At 46.8% G+C, this 14,316-nt stretch overlaps 1 pseudogene; it reads right to left on the reverse strand.

Annotated features, from left to right (window-relative positions):
- Positions 1 to 349: 349 nt before the first annotated feature.
- Positions 350 to 705, reverse strand: LOC100910888 (60S ribosomal protein L36-like; annotated as a pseudogene).
- Positions 706 to 14,316: the final 13,611 nt, after the last annotated feature.

Raw genomic sequence — 14,316 nt, forward strand, 5'->3', positions numbered from 1 at the left:
TTTGCATTCTTTTACATGTAGACATTCAGTTAGACCAGTGCCATTTGTTGATTTGTTTTCCTCTTTCCACTGTATGGTTTTGGCCTTCCTTCCTTCCTTCCTTCCTTCCTTCCTTCCTTCCTTCCTTCCTTCCCTCCCTCCCTCCCTCCCTCCCTCCTTTCTTTCTTTCTTTTTTTTTTTTTCCGGAGCTGGGGATTGAACCTAGGGCCTTGCCCTTGCTAGGCAAGTGCTCTACCGCTGAGCTAAATCCCCAACCCCTTCTTTCTTTCTTTCTTTCTTTCTTTCTTTCTTTCTTTCTTTCTTTCTTTCTTTCTTTCTTAACAATGAACTTTTATTGGGGGAGGGTTCATTAATCCTTGGCTGCCGCCTTCCTCATGGCTGCCAGCACATTGCTCAGCTCTTCCTGCTTTCTCTTGGCACACATGTGCGTGCCTATCTGTGAGGAGTCGTAGCCTGTCACTGTCAGTCACTCCCCCACCCACTATGTTCTTGATGAACTTGAGTGCACGCTTGTCCTTGGACAATTTGAGCGTGGTGCGCCGCTCGTAGGGCTCGAAGCTGCACACTTCCAGGATCATGTTCCGCACGAACTTGGTGTGCTTGGTGAGGCGTCCGCAAGTTCTGGCTGTGTCTCGGCTTGCTGACTTTCTTTGTTACCCTGTGGCCCTTGTTGGGGCCCACGGTCATAGGGTAGCGCAGGGCCATGGCTGCTGCTCTCCGATGGCGGCCAGGACAGGAAGCTCTTTTCCTTATTTTTTGCACCCTCCTGGTGCCCAGCATCTTCCCCTATCTGCTGCTGTAGATTTGCCTGTTCTTATCATTTCTTACAAGTGTGACTGTGGTTCTCAGCAACCGGCTTCCCCTTCTACACTACAAGGTTCGTGCAGGGTGTGGCATGACTACATTGTTCCTTTTCATTGCTGGCTAATGTTACATTGCATGGACATGACACGCTGTGTACTTTCATTCACTGGTGGATGGGAAACAAAAAACCAAGGGGTGGACATTGTCTCCCCGTATTGGTTGCTGTGCTGCCAATGAAGACGCATGAGTGAAGTTTTGTGCCGGGGTCTGCTGTTACTTCCTTGGGCACATACTTGGCATGGAAGTGCTGGAACTCTCATTGACTCATCGTTTGAGCTTCTAGATGTTTCTTAGAACAGTGGTTCCATTGGGATTTCCCACCAGGGTGTGGGGCTTGCTACCTCCTCATCAATACTCACTCTTAGCTGATTTAAGAGAAACTATTACATTTTTTTTTGTTTGTTTTGAGATGGGATTTCTCTATGTAGCCTTGACTGTCCTGGAACTCACTATGGAGACCAGGCTTACTCAAACTCATAGAGATCTGCCCGTCCATCTCTTGAATTCCGGGATTATAGGTGTTCATCACCACACCCAACCTTAATATTACTCTTGAAACATGATCTCACCATGTAGCCTTGAATGGCCTGGAACTTACTATGTAGACAAGGCTTATGATGACGGCGATGAGCTTGTATTGATCCTCCTGTCTCAGCTTTCTGGTTTTTGAAGGTTGCAGCTTAGTGGATGGGAAGCCACCCCTCCTCATGATTTTGGCTCAGGTAGTAACAGCACTGAGCAGGTTAACACTAAACAAGTGTTGACAAGTTTGAGCCTTTGATGTGCCTACTGACCATTTGTACATCATTTTCGAAAATATGCCTTCTGTCCACTCAAAAATTAGGCTATTTGCCTTTTTTGTTATTACTTTATTGTGGGTTTGTTCATTTATTTGCTTGTTTTTCAAGGGTCTCTCTGTGTAGCTCCACCACTGCTTGGCTGTGGGTTTTTTTTTAAAGATTTAATTTATTTATTTTATTTATATGGGCATACTTTAGCTGTCTTTAGACATACCAGAATGAGGGCATCAGATCTCATTACAGCGGGTTGTGAGCCACCATGTGGTTGCTGGGATTTGAACTCAGGACCTCTGGAAGAGCAGTCAGTGCTCTTAATCACTGAGCCATCCAGCCCGACTGTGGGTTTTATTTTTAAAGATTTATCTTATTATTTTCATTTGTATTTTTAGTTATTTTAGACTTTGATTTTGTGCGTGTGATTGGGTATGTGCCGGTGAATTCAGGTACCCTCAGAGGTCAGAGGTGTCAGACACCTTGAGTTCCAGGAGATCAGGATCTGGCCCACATGAGTGCTGGGAACCACATTTTGGACCTCTGGAGGAGCTGTGCGTGTTCTTAAAGCCAAGTTGTCTCTCCAGTGTTCTTGTGGGTTTTAATAAGGGGAAGTGGCCCGGCTGATTAATTCACTCTCTGACAGTCTGGAGATGGGTGGATTGTTCGCACAGTTTTTCACATATAGTCTTTTTTTTTCTTTATTAACTTGAGTGTTTCTTATTTACATTTCGAGTGTTATTCCCTTTCCCGGTTTCCGGGCAAACATCCCCCTAACCACTCCCCCTCCCCTTCCTTATCTCAAGGAGTTCATAACTTCAATAATCCAGATAAATTGGAGTGGGATAATCTACGCCTTACTCGGCTTTTTGAGGAATACTCTTTGGCTGTGTGACCTTGAATAAATTGCTCAACTTCTCTGAGTCCCAGATTTGGTGAATGCTTTTCTTTCTCATCTCTGCTCAATTGTGGTGGCTGCAGCCAGCTCTTGCTGTGTCGTAGAAGCCTGTGCCAGGGGGTCAACAGGTGTCACAGCCCTTCTTACCCCACATCTAGAAATTCAGCTTCAGTTCCTGGGAATAATGGATTCAGATGTCATGAACCAAAAATGGCCTCGGATTCATGACCCAGCTCTGATTTGACCCTTGGGTGCACTGCAGGTTCTGGAACACTCAGCAGAACCCTCCGTGGGCAAAACTTGGGAGGCAGACTTTCCCACGTCAGGGCCTTGTCTCTTCAGATGGGAATGGTGTGGATAGAATGATAAGCCCATGGTGTATTGCTCATTTTCTGCATTTGGCCTCCGGAAAGGAAGGAGCAGAAAAGGAAGCCTCATGGATGAAGACAGTGTCTGAACCCAGAGGGGAGGCTTTGATGGTTTCAACATGGACCAACTTCCTAGGTGCTCTCTACTTCCTGATGACAGGTGCAGCCAACTGCCTCACGCTCCTGTAGTCGTACCTTCTCTGCCACAACGGACAGCATCTTCCCGAACTCTGAGCCCAGATGGACCTTCCTCCTTGAAGTTGCTTTCATCTGGTGATTTTGTCACAGAAACAGGAGAGGGGGGAGCGGGGGAAGGGAAGGCATGCTACCAAGCCTGAGCTAGTCAGTGCTAGGGATCCCGGGGTCCCCATGAGACGCCATTCCTGTCTTTCTGGGTGGACCGTGAGGTTGAGTAGGTGTCTCCTCTGCTCCTTGAGTCTATTTTTCTACAGTTCTACAGGGAAACTCAGCTAGAACTCAACAAGAGGCTCATTTCCCCCTCCTATCATTTCTGCTTTAACATGAGTGGGTGCTTCCTCCACTACAGACATTACTCACATGGAGTCAAACCCCAGGCTAGCCCCACTGTGCTCACGGTCAAGGAAGGGAGGTGATGTTGTCCGGGAGGAAAATTGCAACTTCACCTTCTTTGTGATTGGTTTATCAGGTAGCTGGAAATATCAATGGGCTATGGAAATCATGGACATTATCACTTGCCTGTAACTCACAGAAATTTATAGGACATGGAATCCAGAGTAGAGTATGTATCCTTTCCAAACACTCCTGGTGCTTTGCAAGCTAGACGTACTCAGGGTTTCCATGAGAGCTGAAGGCAATGGATTTGAAAACGAGTCATTCGTGCTGTCCAGCCTGCCTCTCACAGCCCCAGAGGATATTTCTTATAATTTATTTATGACTGACTTGGGAACAAAGGGTGGCGGGGGTGGGGTGGGGGAGGGTAAATTGGCCTGATCCTCTAATTTCCCAGCTCAGATTTTTCTGGTTCCTCGGCATCTGACAAGAATGTTAATAAGTCATAAAGGGATCTATCATGCTGAGGCATAATATTAGATGCTGGAATTGATGAAAGGAACACGCTGTATTAGACAATGTTCCGTGGAACTGAGGAACCGTATGCCCAGCTATGAAAATCCCATGAAGGCTACAGTTGATGACGGGGTCTATCTCTCCTAGAGCTGGGCTTGTCTGCCCCAAGCCCTAGCCACATTCTTATTTTTCTGTGTTTCAAGAATATCGTACTTATGTCAGATCTTCATCAGTTGACTCATGAGCAATGCCTTGGCTGTTTTAATAATGAAACTGGTTAACATGATTGATGTCGTAGAGTTGGATGACCGACGGTATTGCACTGTGCAGAACCAGTTCCTTGGCGGAACCAGAAGGAGCTTTATTATAATGCCGGGCATCACAGTTGGCCTTATTTTTCCTCTAAATTTTTCTTTCTCTAGCTAATCTCCTTTTACCCGCGCAAGTAAATGCCGCAGTTACTTCGGTGATGTGCAAAGGTGTTATCATGGAAGAGCATTTGTATGAAGATTACCTCCTGTCCAGTACACATAAAGTTTAAAATGGTGGGACCCTGGTAGGTGGACCACACCCCAGGATGTGTCCTACTTTCAAGAGCAGTTGGCCAACACAAACTAACTCCACGGGTTTAAAGAAAAAGAGAAGAAACCTTGAAGTTAGGTGAGTGGAGAGTAAGGCTGGAGAGGGATGATCTGGAGGTGGTGGAGAGGAGATGGGGATCTAGGAGGCGCTGGAGGTGGTAAAGATTATGATCAGAATATATTGTATAACATTCTGCTTTTTAATTCCATCCATTTTCATGGAAATGACATAACTTTATTTTACTTTACACCCCAGGAAATTCTGCTGTGTATAAAAATACATGGCGTGGAACTTTCAAATAATTGATTAAAAGTGGTATTTAAAAATGAAATAAAATGGTGAGAAAAAGAAAAAAAAAGGAGAGTGAGGAAGGTGATTTATTGTACACAAGTTACACTTGGCCACCAATGAGAGAAGAGAACTAGTCCAGAATGCTGCAGGTCAGGGCAGAGGCCTAATGGAGACTGTTTGGGTTGTGAGGAAGTCAAGCTCTCAGATGCTCTTGGTGAGGAGATGGGGAAGTCCCAGGTCCACTGAGTCTTCTTACAGACATCAGCATACTGTCCAACAACATGGACCAGCACCCACCCCGGCCTTCGGCATATCTCTTACTTCTGCTCCGTCAGCCTTCTTGGATATGCAGGCTCCAGCATGGGTTTCAAATGTACATTTAAGAAAAAAAATTTTTCTTTCCTCCCAAATGCACTTAATCTTATTCCCTGTCTATAATAAATATATATATATGTGTGTTCTAGCATCTTGTCAAGTCCAGGCGCTTACTACACCCAGGACAGCTCCAGAGAAGCGACCTCCAGATGTTCCAATCTCCTCTCACAGACACCGACGCTTCTATTGGACCTGTTCCTTCTGACCTCTCCTCAGATGGTTCCACAGACCCTGGACAACAAGGCAACAGCCAACTCTAGGACTGGACAAACATCCCCATACCCACTTCTCTAGATTCCCTAGAGACTCGTTGCTCCCAAAGCAAGCAGGAAGTAGTTAGTGATCACGACAACCCTATTCCTGCTCCACCATTGCCTCTAATTTTTCTTTTTTAATTAAACCAAAATGGGGGAATGTTGGTATTCTGTCTAAGCTCCACCCCCACGGTTGCCTGGCAATATCTAGGTGTGCCTAACTATAAAGGGGGCTGCCTGCCCCCTCCTCCTCCTCTTGCTCTTGCTCTCTTGCCCTCTTCTCTTTGTCCCTCCCCCCTTCCCTCCACGTGCCCATGGCCAGCCTTTGTTCCTCCCCTCCTCTACTCTTCTTCTCTCATTAAACCCCTCCACGTGGAACCATGATAGTTTGTTCTGTCTGGACTCGAGCTGAAATTTAAACTTGCACCTCTGCCTCATCTTTCTTCCCCTGCCTCCTTTCATCCCCCATTTTATCCTCACGGAGCAGGGGTTTCAGGCCGAGAGCTATAGATAGTTTCTTTTGCAGAAAGCTTTGGGGTTTTCCCATGGTGGGTGCAAGGTGATCCCTCGAGTGTCAGCCCAGCTGCTCAGCTCCCAACATCTTCTGTGACAGATGCATTATCTCCCATTTGCCCAGGATTTGATTCTCTGTCACTCCAGGGCGTTGGTGTCTAAGCAGCACTTGTCTCCCCATGCCCTCTCTATGCTTCACTTGGAGTCATTTGCAATAGCTGTGATGTGTGACCCCCAGGTCTAGGGAATACTTAAAAATACACACAGTGTTGATACCACAGTGCTCAAAGTCCTGTAAGGGGTGTTTGCATTTCTTTTCCATCCAGACACTTTGGTACTGTATAGGCCCATGAAGGTCGTATCAAAGCAAACCTTCAATAAAGTGGCCTTTATAGAGCTCCTTTATGGAGCTTGGGGCCAAGTGCTTTGTTCGGGGTGATAAGGTAGATTCATTTTCTTTTGTTCCAGAGCAAACAAAGACTCAGTGAATGTCAATGATCGGCCAAATAGAAAGTCATAGAGAAATCTTTTTTTTTCTTTTTCTTTTTATTAATCATTCGATTCACTTACATCTCAAATGATATCTCACTTCCTGGTTACCCCTCCACTATCCTCCCCATCCCACAACCTCCCTCTGCTCCTTCCCCTTTTCTTCTACGAGGGTGCTCCCCTACCCACCCACCCTCTCCCACCTCACCCCTCCAGCATTCCCCTATGCTGGGGCATCAAACCTCCACAGGACCAAGGGACTCCCCTCCTATTGTCAGACAAGGCCAACCTCTGTTACCTCTGTATTTGGAGCCATGGCTCCCTCCCTGTACACTCCTTGGTTGGTGGTCTAGTGCCTAGGAGCACTGGGTGGTCCAGCCAGCTGATGTTTGCAATCCCCCTCAGCTCCTCCAATCCTTCCGCCAGCTCCCCAACCAGGGTCTCCGAGCTCCGTCTGATGGTTGTCTCCAAGCAATGGAGGAACCGTTTATACCACATTGCCTTGCTATTTCAAGTGATAAAAGCCAAGAGTTTGCAAGTCTGTGGATTATTTGATTCAGCTCCTTGACCTTTCACTTGTCATGAATCATCGGCTTCCCTCTGGTGCTTCTCACCCCACAGTGTTCCGAGGTGTGAGGTAAGAATGTGAGGTCCCTTCACACTATTTGTTCATTCGGTCAGTCAATCCCTTTGTCAGGTTTACAATGTGCCTTCTTCAACTCCTGGGCTCAGACCTCTTGAACAACCACCTCCATTGTTCTTCTGCTTACGGATTCCTAAATGCACAGAGCAAAGCCCTGGAGGTGCACAGGATCTGACTCAGCCACCCCACATGGAGGAGGGGAATCAGGTGAAAATTCAGAGTCGCGCCCTTTTATGACTCCAACCTTTTTTACTTTATTTTTATTTTATCTTTAATTAAAAAAATAATATGCTGAGATGACTTCCATGCTTACTGGTGATTCCAAAACTTCATTGTCTGTCTTCCACTTTAATCTCTAAATTTATCTTCCTTTCTAAAGAAAACACAAGGCGAAGGAAGGAGCACTTCCTCTTTCTTGCACTTCATCCTCCCTCAAATGTCACTGCTCCTCCACCCACTCTTGCCTCATCTCTGTAGTCAAAGGGAAAGACTTCCTACATGTATTAGTGTCTAGACAGGAAATATAGTTCGTTCAGGGAATGAAAGAATTCATTCAGATAACTCTTTTTAAAAAATTGAAAATAGATTTTTATACAATATATTCTCATTACAGTTTCCCCTCCCTCTTCTCCTCCCAGTTCCTTCCCACCTTTCTTCCCATCCATTCTGTCTCTCCATAGAAAACAAACAGACATTTAAGGATTAATAAAACAAAGTAGAATACAATAGAATAAATAACAAACAAATTGGAATGTGACAAAACAACCAAAGAGTTTGCTGTTGGCTGGGCATGGGGCCTGCCCTTAAGACTTGTTTGTTTCCCGAGGGAGATGCCCTAACTAATTTTTCATTTGCAAGGACTTATGTACTGGAGATGGCTTCTGGGTTAGGCATGATGGCTAGTGTCCCCTTTTCCTCTCAGTTCTAGGATCCCATCTGGTGCAGACCTGTGCTCTATTACGTCTAGAAGGTCTTGATTCCTTGGAGTCCTCCATCCTCTCTGGCTTTTACTTTCTTTCCTCTTCCTCTTCCACAAGAGTTCCCTGATCCTCGAGGGGAGAGATTTGATGGAGACAGTCCATTTAGAGCTGACTGTTCCAAGGTCTCTCGTGTTCCGCATAATGTCTGGCTGCAGTCTCTGCATTTGTCCCCATCTGCTGCAGGAGGAAGTGTCTCTGATGATGGCTGAGCATGACACTGATTTGTGAGTGTGACAGAATGACATTACAAGTCATTCCCCTCCATTACTTTAGCAGAACAGTAGTATTTGATTTCCCCCAGGCTCCTGGCCTATTTAGTCTCGAGTTCTTGATTACCCAAGCAGCATTAGGTAAGGATTCCATCCCATGGATATGGGTTGACTACTTTTACAAGCGTTGTGACACTATTGCACAAACACATCTTGCAGGTAGGTCATCATAATAGATTGAAGGGCGTTTACCTTTCTCCTTTGGTAGTGTATAGAGTACCTTCCCTTACTGTGTGAAGACTCTAGGTAGTTACCAACTCGATTTCTTGGAGGAGAAAAACCTTTTTTCTTTTTTCTTTACTCTTAGTACATCTTGACCATAGTTTCCCCTCTCTCCTCTCCTCCAAGGTTGCTCGCCCACCTTCCCTTTACCCCACACTCACTCGCCCTCCCCCTAGAAAAGAGCAGGCTCCCCTAGGAATATCAACTAAACATGACCTGACAAATTACAAGAAGACTCGTCATGAATCCTCATATCAAGGCTGGACAAGGTAAGCTAGCAGGAGCAAAGGGTCCCAAAAGCAGGCAGAAGAGTCAGAGTTAGCCCCTGCTCTCCTTGTTAGGAGTCCCACAAGAACACCAGCCTATACAACCATACCGTATATGCAGAGGTCCTAGGGCAGACCTGATTTTTAACTCAGTCTGTGTGCCCCTCTGAGTCCTGGTTATTTGACTCCGTGGGTTGTGTTCTTCTACTATTCTTGACCCCTCTTACAATTCTTCTTCCCCATCTTCTGCAGGGTTTTTCTAATGTTTGGCTGTTGGTCTGGGCATCTGTTGAAGGAGATGGGTCTAACAACAGAGCTATGGACAAGACTTCAAGGAACAAACCAAAGATGTGGAAAGCTCCAGAGATGGCAGTAAGACAATTGTCATCATCCCAGGACTGAAAACCTCAGAGAGAGACTCTCGTCATGTGCTTCAGTCTGTATGGCCCAGTGTCCAGCATGCCTCGGCATCGTGCACGTTAGAGCCTAGATCAAGGCAGAAGACTACTAGAAAGTAACCAGTCTGTTGCATGAAGCGGTTGAGCTCCGTAGGAAACTAGTAAGGTAGTGGTTTATTTTTTTTTCTGTCACACTCTGAAGATCTTGGAGCCCATCTTACCTTCCTCAGCCTCTTCCGAGCCTAGTTAGCCTCATTTTCATGCATTGAAAGGCCCAAATTCAATCAGAAACAGGACATCCATTTCTTAGGCAGCTTAAACAGTTTCTACAACTCAACCTTCATTACTCACTGGTGCTCTGCTGGGTAGACGCCCGCCCCTTCCCAGCCTCTTGTTCAGCATCACACCCTCTGAACCACTACTGGTTTTGCAGGGTAGGGCTGGGCTGAGGATGAGAGGAAGCCCAGGCTGAGGTGTTTCGCTGTAACCGGGCCTTGTTCCTATCTCTCTCTAAAGAGGACACTTGTGTACTTAAAGGCTGCTCCCCGAAGGACCCACTGTTAGGTTCTAAGACAGCGAGGAGATCTCAGATCCTATTATTTCCTGGTGCAGATGACTCTTCCGCTGCACTATTCCTGACTTCTCCCCACCTCTTTCCCCCTACTGGGTCACCCTCTGCAGCCTCCTCTCTCTAACAGTCTCTCCAGCGCACCTATGGTCCGGGGAAATCATGGACCCCTGTTTTCCAGACAGATAGAAACAGGTCACCTCTCTACACCATACCTGGCCAGGGAAACCTTGGATTCCCAAACAGATCGGAAGAGATCCTTCCGCTATCTTCCTTTCCAACCTTCCTCTGACCTACAGGCAAGTGAGCAGAAGCCCCGCCCACTGTCCTCCGCAATACCAGGCAGCACAGACTGGCTTTTCTACCTTGGCATGGATTGTCATAGAACAATCCTCCCCTGCCCTAGATTCCCTTTGAATTTCTGGCTTTCTTACACAGGCTGCCGAAGGTCACACCAATTAACATGCACATGGCACCTTTAGAACATCAAGGAAATGCCAGGAAGGCCTGAAACATGAGGCTACGGCTTTGGAGTCCTCAGAAGTGAAGGGAAAGACTATTTTAGTGCAATGTGATGGGACTTTAAAACATTGGCGTTCTAAAGACAGGATCAAAACGTTGGACCTTCACACTTAGGGCCAGCTCTAAAATGGCTCACTGTGGTCCTGCCTTTATTTACAGTTTGGGTACTTTGTGCGTCTTTTGTGTCTCTTTTGGTCTTCGTTTTAATTTTCAAATATATCAAACGGTGTTTCTGTAGATGACTGAGGCTTTGAGCCCTGCTTTAGATTTTACCTCTGAACTCTTGGGTCGTTTGAGTCTCTGAGAAAGGGCTACACATCACCACTGTCTTAGGTTCTGAGGATTTCTTCAGATTCCTGAGAAAATGGCGCAGTCTCGTCTCCATAGCCAGGTTCCCGGGGCCATCTCTGTGTTAGACCTGGTTAAGCATCTCGTTGCAGACTTGTCGCTTGCATCCTAGGTCTGCATAGATGTCCAGAGATGGTAGTATGACAGCTTTCATCATCCCAGGACTGAAGAATCTAGGGAGAGCCTCTTGCTGCAGCAGCTGGGAGCTGTGGAACTGTGGCAGATCCATGGAGGCACAGGGCTGCTCATAGACTTATGTTGCATTTGCCCCACGCCATGGACTTGTTCTGCACTCTGTGCCTATATGCTTTTGTCCCTGCTGTTCTCTCTGCCTAGGGACTTCCTGAACTGTCTCAACTGATGCTATTCCTCAACTATTGAGAACAGCTCACTTACCTTCAGTGTAGACTTTCCCAATCCCTTACTAATATATACACTACGGCAAGACTGATTGTCAGGTAAATTGTGTGATTGGGAATAGGCATTACTTTCCCGTGACCGTGCTCTTGGTTAGCTTTTTGTCAAATCGACACAAGCTGGAGTCACTTTGGAAGAGGCACTTCAACTGTGAAGATGCTCCTTACAGATTTACTTGTAGGCAAGTCTGTAGTGCATTCTCTTGATTAATGATTGATGAGCATGGTCCCAGTTCACTGGGGTCAGGGTGAGGAGGGGGAAGTGCCGTCCCTGGGTGGTGGTCTTGTGTGGTATAAGGAAGCAGGCTGACTAAGCCGTGGCAAGCAAGCCAGTGAGCAGCGTTCCTCCATGGTCTCTGGACCCGTTCCTGCTTCCAGCTTCCTGCCTTGAGTTCCTTAGATGATTGACTATTATGTGGAAGGCAAGCCAAATAAGGCTTTTCCTCTCCAGGGTGCTTTTGGTTATGGTGTTTTATCGCAGTGATAGAAACCCTAACTAAGGCGGCCATTGTAACAGCACACCACATGTTTAGGGGGTTTAAACACGGTCCAGTTTTGTTCTTAAAATTTGAAGGCCAGAGTATAAAATCCAGGTATCAGCAGGTCTATGTTCTTCTGGAAGTTTCGAGAAGAATCATTCTCCTTTCTTCCCTGGGGGCCGCCTGCATTCCTGTTGCATGGTGCTTCCGGCAGCCCTCTGGCTTCTGCTTCCTTGGGCACCGTCTGCTTCTACTAATTGGTTCTCTTGCCTCCTTCTGTGAGGATTCTTGTGGTGGCGTTGGGGCCCTGGAGACAGTCAGGGTAATCACCTACTCCATCTGAAGTACCTTAATTTTTTTTTAAAGAATCATATCTGTAAAATCCCTCTGCCATACAAGATTCAGATTCGGGAAATTAAGATGTGGGTAGTTTTCGTGGATGTTATTCTGCCTCCCCAAAGTCATCTTCCTTTCCCTGATGGCCTAATCAGTATTTTACACTCTGTTCCATTTTCCCTGCTGTGCACAGGCTGAGCATGGAGGTTCATGTGATGGACAGGAAGTCGCGTAGCCCAATCTTTTCCTCGACGCTGTGCTGTTGGCTCTAGGTGGGGTTCTTCATAGGTCAGAAGGAGTTCCTCTGGTGGCATTATGGGATTGAGTAGAGCACCCCACAAAATGTCCCATAGCATCTCAGGACAAATGTCAGGAGCTGTTGCAGATTAATCTACCTCCTCTGTATTTCTTGCTTCTTTATGCAGGGCTAATCATTCTCATTAAAACCCACTGCACGTTCCCAGGGCATTAAAAATATATTTGATTTTATGCTGTGCATGTCTTCCAAAAACTGAGAAGAAACCCACACTGAACAACTGTGAACCAATAATACGGTTTTTGCATCACACAGTTTTCAGGAAATGAGAGTTCTGTGGAGTCAAGGCTGACTTATCTGGCCCTGGAGAATAGACACATTCCAGAAATAGCCCCATGTGGCTGGCCCTCCTCCCAGCCCTCCAAATTGCCTCAGAGTCTATTTACAACTCAGGGGGTGGCTTTCCTGCTACTTTCCTCTCAGGACTGGGGAGGCTGGGGCCGATGCTTTCTGCTGGGGTGGGAAGTGTGTGGGTCCCTCCTGGGCTTCTTCCTTTGCCCAGATAGCCTGTCTAGACTTTATATAATGGACTTGGGGTTTGGTGTCTCCTCAATAAGCTGGGAAGAAATGCTCCACGGAAGCTGCATCTAGCAAATGTGGGGTGATTGACATCACTCAGGGAAATGTTTGCATTCAACGACAAGTTAACATTTTAAGAAAGATACACAGACCAGCTCAATATTTTGACAGAGACTTGAAAGTAACTGCGAAGACCACTCCATCTGGAGCCCCTAATTTATTGTCTGCTTATTTACACAACTGCTTAGAAATGTCGTGATCTGGGAATTAACGGACAGAAAACGAGCTCATCTTTTTGGCCAGAGTGTGAGGTGATGTGTGAGTTTGGAAATGAGAAGATAGCGCACAAGCCCACCCATCTCCCCCCAGAGTCTCCCTTCTGTCTTCTCATACCAGTATTAATAACAGCCCCTCAGTAAGCAAACCTCAACTGTTCTTTTTCAAAATTTCAAACAAGTTTTATCCCCATACAATCCCAAGACATTTTCTTTGATTAAAATGTACACAGGAAACATGATTCTTTCATGAGGACAATAACTTAGGCCTTGGTTCCACTACTTGGAGGCTTCATGGCTAGGGTGATAAAGGTAAGGTACTGTCTAGGCTAGTGGTTCTCAACCTGTGGGGCATGACCATTGGAAAACATATTTCTTCTGATGGTCTTAGGACCTGAGACACTGCTTAGTAGCAAAATTACAGGTATGGAGTAGCAGTGAAATACATTTATGGTGGCGGGGTGGGGGGAGGGGTTCCTAAGACTATCGGAAATAGGTATTTTCTGATGGTTGTGACCCACAAGGTTGAGGACCACTGATCTAGGGCCTCTAGCCTTGGCCTTTCTATATCATCCCTGGATAGTACAGTCCTTGACTGACCTCCTCACCCCATGCGCATGGAGGTGGATGTAGAATGGAGAACCACCCCTCCCTGACCTCCCATCTCGAGATGATTTTGGGGGATGAAGGTTGCAGCGAGTTCACTGTTAAGTCTTGAGGGTCTGGAGGCAGAACACAAGGTACCCTATGGGGTCTTCCCTTAGGAGATGCAGGCCGTCAGAGAGTCCTTTTATTAGATCAGGGTTGGCACAGGCCACAGGAGGGCTCAGCCTACCCCTCTGGCCTGCAGACGGCCCCTATAATGTCTGCCTCATATAGTGGCAGAGACAGCTTGAGGGTTCTAGAAGTTGATCACCGCTGCTGCCTGCTTTGGCTGGGGAAAATGGAGAGCATCGGGCAGACACAGAGCACCAGACCTTTTCACATCCCTTAAAGGGCTGAGACGAGGAGCGTGGGCCAGTGCAGAAGGAATGTACACTACCCAATGTGCAGCGTGAAACAGCCTTGGGGGGCGAAAAGCTGAGGTCATCTTCAGGGCTGATTTCTGGGCAGGGCAGCAGCTGACATGGCCACCCACCCAAGCCCTGAGTGCTCTCTCTTCTGTGGGTCCCCAGTTGCCTTGCCATGAGGAGGAAGGTCATTCAGAGTGCCTGAAGGAGCAGGAGTGGGGTGTTGTAGCCTGGTGTCTGCATGGTGAGGGTCCAAGCAGGGTTTTACTGGCCCTGT

Source organism: Rattus norvegicus, chromosome 1 (genome assembly GCF_021556685.1).
Source record: "Rattus norvegicus strain SHRSP/BbbUtx chromosome 1, alternate assembly SHRSP_T2T, whole genome shotgun sequence".
NCBI lineage: Eukaryota > Metazoa > Chordata > Mammalia > Rodentia > Muridae > Rattus > Rattus norvegicus.